The sequence below is a fragment of the Pygoscelis adeliae genome, unplaced genomic scaffold, assembly GCF_000699105.1.
Source record: "Pygoscelis adeliae isolate BGI_AS28 unplaced genomic scaffold, ASM69910v1 Scaffold11, whole genome shotgun sequence".
Taxonomy (NCBI): domain Eukaryota; kingdom Metazoa; phylum Chordata; class Aves; order Sphenisciformes; family Spheniscidae; genus Pygoscelis; species Pygoscelis adeliae.
This window is the reverse complement of record NW_008824059.1, coordinates 648,472-653,909: the sequence shown is the minus strand read 5'-3', so window position 1 is coordinate 653,909 and position 5,438 is coordinate 648,472. Positions and strand designations below refer to the sequence as shown.

At 51.0% G+C, this 5,438-nt stretch overlaps 1 protein-coding gene across 1 annotated transcript in view; it reads left to right on the top strand.

The window, feature by feature from the left end:
- The window catches only part of NDEL1 (nudE neurodevelopment protein 1-like 1), a 26,977-nt gene that overhangs the window by 19,018 nt on the left and 2,521 nt on the right, over nucleotides 1–5,438 (top strand). The window lies entirely within an intron of this gene.

Below are 5,438 nucleotides of genomic sequence, written 5' to 3'. Positions count from 1 at the left end.
ATAGTGCAGGGCCCAGTGGTTGTATGGGGAGTGGGGTGAAAAGCGCAGCGCTCCTCCAGTGTTAGCACGGTGGTATTGCAAGCTTTGCTTGGTGTCACTGGGCAAAACACCCTTCATGCTCCCTGAACAGTTGTAGTCTTCCACGCTAAACCTCAAGCTAGTGCAATTTAATGCTAATAATCCTCAATCCAGAATTTATTTTAGAGAATTAAATGAGCTGTTACCAACCTGAAGAGTGCCATAAACAGAGCAGACAAGCTGAGCTTCCTACAATCATCCTCGTTTGAGCTGAATTGTGTTGCTACGTGGGTAGCAGGGCAAGTTGTATCTTAGAAACTGGCATTCAGAATTTTTAGAGCCACTGTTGTTTGCTGCTTTTGGAAAGGAAGAGTTTGGAGACTTAAAGTCAGTGTCATGTGCAAATTGGATAGATTTGTGGGTTGTCTGCTTACCGCAAGGCTGACAGGGGGGTCCGTGCATCACCACAGCAGTGCACAGGCTGCATTTCAGGTGCAAGCTGTCAGGGTAGTTGCTAGGGAGAGATTATAGCTGTTCTTAGGAGGCAGCATGGCTATATTGAGTTGTGGTGTGACGGATAAGCTGATTGCTATGTGGGGTGGGGGTCACTTTTAATTATCCAGATTGTCATCACACTTGTTATCTGGGCTGGCTGCCTGGAGTTAGGAGCAGGTTGTAGCCGAAAAAGGCTTAGAAACCCAGCCTCCTGATAGATAACTTCTACAGCAGAGTTGGGGGATGTTAGTGGGCTAGATGAGGGGGTGGAAATGACTGATGTGCTAATCTGCAGGTTGTTAGAGATCCCTGCATGGCCCTGCTGTCTAGTCCCTCTCCTCTGCACCCCCGAACGCTGCTCGCCTCTCCCCTTACATCAGCTCCCGCTCCGCTTTCCTGCCCCTGTCGAGGTCTGGGGGCGATGGCAGTGTCTGTGCTGTGTACACATCTCCACGGCTGCTATGTAAAACCTGTATAATTGTGTCTGCACATGTAAGCTAAAACAAGCTGTTACCTAAATGAGGTCAGCCCCATCATGTCCGTACGCTGCAGCAGCAGCCGAGCTCCCAGCCGTGCTGGCATGCATTGCTGGCAGGTGTCGAGAGCGCACTGTGGTGGCTGGGCATGAGGGGCTGAGTCAAGGCATGCCTTTTCTTCTACCCTCTCCTCCTCTCTCTCCAGCCCCTGTACTCTCCTCCTTGCCCCTAATTGTTGCTGGAGCCTGAAACAGCCACGTGTGATCGTAGATCCGATCCAATCTCCACCCGCTGCCTAAAGAACAGCCAGTTGTTGGGTGGTGGGATTGGGACAGAGGTAACAAAGCCACATCATTACAGTTCCATTTACTTTCCTTCCTCTGCCATTTTGTTGCTTAAAATGTTCGATGAGTCTCCATCTCCCATCAAACATGTGCTCTTTGCTTGCTGAGTGGAGCTGAGCAGGCAGCTGAAGGCAGTGACAGGCAGGAGCTGGCATAGGGGAGCAGGGGTAGGAGAAATTACCTGAGCATTGCTTTAGGGGAAGCCTGGAGGACAGCTGGGCTTGCACTGAAGCTTTGCTGGAGAATTAGAAGAGTCAGGATTTCAGGATTTAACTTTTTTTTTTTTTTAAAGCTCAACGAAGTCTGGTGTAAGATTAGTTTCCTGCAGACTTGTTCCTTCAGGAACATGATGTTTCTGTCTAGATGCCAGGGCATGGCAGAACAGCACCTGAGGATGTTCTCAGATACTCATTTTTTTGCTGTTGTAATTGTTCTTAATTGGTTATTAACTTCGATCCGGTTGGGGAACAAAATGGCTCTGACCTCGATGGGCTCCACAGAGGCCTGGCACTTGAACAACAGAGCTGAGCCAGCATGTGAGCCAGCACTGGGTGTTTGTTCCTTGGGGCATTAACTCCTTGTTCACTGCTCCCCCGCTCCCCTTCCTGCTTTCTTGCATGTCCAAGTCCTTGTAGTTGATGTTTATTTTTAGGTTATTTTTGTGAATCTGTTGGGCTTTGTTTTAATAAAACAAGCTAAAGTTTGAATGTGAGAGATGCCTCTGCTTGCCCACTTCTAGCAGTCCCGTGAAGCATGTAGGTATATTTACACAGTGGACACTGTTGTCCATAACCCTGGTTGATTGTAATACATCAGGCTATGAAATCAGGGTCTTCTTTCTGTTCCCCAGTCCACCTTATAAAGAAGTTACCCACAGTTCCCTTTTCCAGGGAAGCTCAGATGCAGGTGAGTAATCCCGTGTCCTGTAATGTGCTTTGCAATGCTCTAGGCTTCGATCTGGGTCATGCGCTTGCAGCAGTGCAGCGTGGTGGGAGTGCTGATTGTCGCTGAAATAGGACCCCTCGCCTGCCCGTGCAGAGCAGAGTCTCATTATGCAGAGGTCAAAGAGGAGAGGTCTGGTGAGGTTTAGTTCAACACCTTTGCTTTGCCCCATTTCTTGCATCCAGGGTTATGCCCAAGAATGTCTTTATTGTGTGCATAACCTGTTTCAATTTTTCTCCACTAGGCGTGAAAAGGTCATATTCCCCACCTTGGTCATGGGTAAATGAATTCATTTGCAATGATAAGCTGCATGCATTTTAACTTGGTGCTTGGAGGTGCAGAGTTGGTGGTTATGCTAACTGCATGAGGTAGTTCTCTTAGCATTACAAACTAATAATCCACGATCAAAGCCTGAGGCTGTAATCTCTCTCTTTCTCCTTACTTTAGATAAACTTCTCTGGTGCTGTGACCTGTTGCAACCGTAAGACTGAGTGCTGCTTGCTTTCTTGATCTAATTAGTATTTCTTCAAATACATGCATGTATCTGATTGAATCGGTCACATCAGAGGTACAGGATGAAGTATCGCTGCTGTTGATTTAGTTAATTTTGAAAGTTAGTTTGCCCTTTGGTCGTGTTTTTCCCCTCAATGTTTTATTGGCTATTGGTTGCCGTCGTTCTGGCTAACGGGAAAGCAAACAAAGGCACAGATGTGCCGGGAGCCGGCCAAGGTTACGGGGCAGGGGGAGAGGGCAGCGTGGTCTGAAGCACATGGCTAGAGGCAGCGGTGCTCCTGCTCGGTGTCGCCGTCCCTGCCTGGCACAGCCGTGCCAGCTGGAAGCACCCGGGGTGGCGCGGTCCTGCCAGCAAGGCTGCGCAGGTACCGGGGTCGTGGGCTCTGCGGGAGGGGATCCCGCGGCACGGGGGCTCGGTGCAGGCACGGCCTGCAAGCGACTAAGGGTCTCACTTCTCTGCCTCTCGAGGGAGCGTGGAGAGTTCCCTCCAGTGTCAAAAGCTGCAAGTCCCTACTAGCCTAATCTGCCACAGCCCTTTCCCCATCCTCCTCCTCACATCTCCATGCTGGTTGTTCCTCTGCCTCCTCGTGCTGTTACTGCTGCTCGGGAGAGTAAGTGGCCTGTTTTAAAGCACTGACCTGTCTGAAAACTCACTTTTCCTCTTGTTTTTTTTGCGGGGGCCAGTCTCCAAGTACGCTTTGAGCACATCCATTTACTCCTCAGGCTGGGCTACTCAGCTACAGGAGAATCTTCTGCTGAGGTTTTGTTTGATACTTAGAGTTGAGGGAGTCTTGGAGATAAGGTGCTAAGTACAAAATACAGCTTGAAATAAAGATTAATGAGTAAAAAAAAATAAAAATCTATAGCAATCACAGGACAGAGAGCGGTTGGAAATGAGCACAAAGTCCATGCCGCTGTAGGGACAGGCAGTCAGAAACATCCATCAGAAACCACTGCAGGGGACGTTTCCAGCAGGGATTGGTGCTTTTGGCTCCCTTTGAAGCACCCCGGAGCCCAGTTTCTCAGGAGGCCCAGAGCGAGGGCACAGCGCAGGCCCCACAGAGCGGGTCGGGTCGGGTCTGAGGGGTGGGGAAACGAGGCAGAAGCAGAAGGCAAGTGATCTGGCTGGGATTAATCACTGCGAGCAGGTTTCCGGGCCATTGGGCAGTGTTAGCTCCGCTCAGCAGCCCTGCACGTGTGCCAGGCCTGGGCAGAGCGGACGAAGGCTGGAGCGATGCGTGTGCTCCTCCTGGCGCTGTCTGAGACCTTGGAGACCAAGCACAAGGACTTCTCTTCCCAGCTCACTTCTGGGAGGTCAGGCAGGAGTCATCCAGCACATTTTATTTCTTATTTTGTACAGTTGCTCTGTTCAACGTATTTTATTTTTCTTTAACTCTGTTTCTAACTGCAGTAATGCTGATTTCTTTGCCTTTTTTTGTGCATATTCATGTTACCAACAGAAATCCACGGCTAGGTAAGACCTCAGTAAGCTCAGCCATAATGCCAGCTTTCAGTATCCCCCCAGCTGCTGCTACTATTTGAAGCCTTTTGCTGTGCCCCACTTACTGAACTGGCTTTCAGCAAATCAAAGCTGCTCCTTTATCTTTATTTCTGCACCAAGGGCAAGTTTGGGCTGGCAGGATGCAATGAATGATGCAGGTAACTGACTCCAGGAGCTGATCCCGGGAGAAGCTGCCACAAACAAGCACTGTGTGCTGCCTTCCTGCTCTCTTTTTTTTAATTAGCAAACAACGGGGAAACCTCAGAAGGCTTCTAAATGGGGTTTCTATCTTTATCTTCAGCAGAAAGCCGCCTCATGTCTCCCTTGTGCATCATAGTGCTGTGAACACTCCACACCTTGTGCTGGTTAACACTTGTAACACTTAACGCTTACAGCACTCGTCCTCTTGCTGCCCTGGCTCTGCGATGGGGCTTGGTCTCCCTTCTTGTTTTGGGCATCACTGGATTGTTTGTGACACAGGTGATTTAGGCAGCGTCCTGTCATGTCTGTGTGGCATCTGTGCTGAGCATCTGGTGGCTTCATGGCTTCTGGCCTTGTTTTTGTACCTCTGGGAGATGGAAAAGGGCACCTAAGCTGCTAAACATGCCTCTGAGCAGGAGCTGAGGAGGGTTAGAGATGTGTCGGCTTCATTTAAAAGGAGAAACTGCCTGCGGAGGGAGGTCCGTCGGATGGTGATGGCTGCAGGGAGGCGTTCTCCCCACTGGCAGAGCTTGGGTGCTGGAAACCCAGTTTGGGAGCAGCTGGTGCCCCAGGAATAGCAATATTTGAGAAGTCCGTACTGCGTGGCCTGTCCCTGCTGTAGTGCCATGTGCTAACGCCACGCGTTGGGTTTTGATTCAAATACGTCACGTCAGGGAGGCAGCCACAGGCGGCGGCATGGAGGGGCCTGGTGGTGGGGAATGCAGCTGGCTTGGCGCAGCGGGGAACAATGTGCCACGGTTTGAGCACTGCGGGGACGTGGGCCCTTCTGCCCACTGGCCTCGTGCAGTGCTGCGGGGGATCGCTGGATTGCAGGGACGGGCTTTGTGGGGAGCGATGGCTCTTGCTGTGGGCTGGAAAGGGGCCAGGTGCCCTCCCCAGCCTGCCTGTCCCGCCCTGCCGCACTGGAGGCGGCACGGCCGGGGGGTG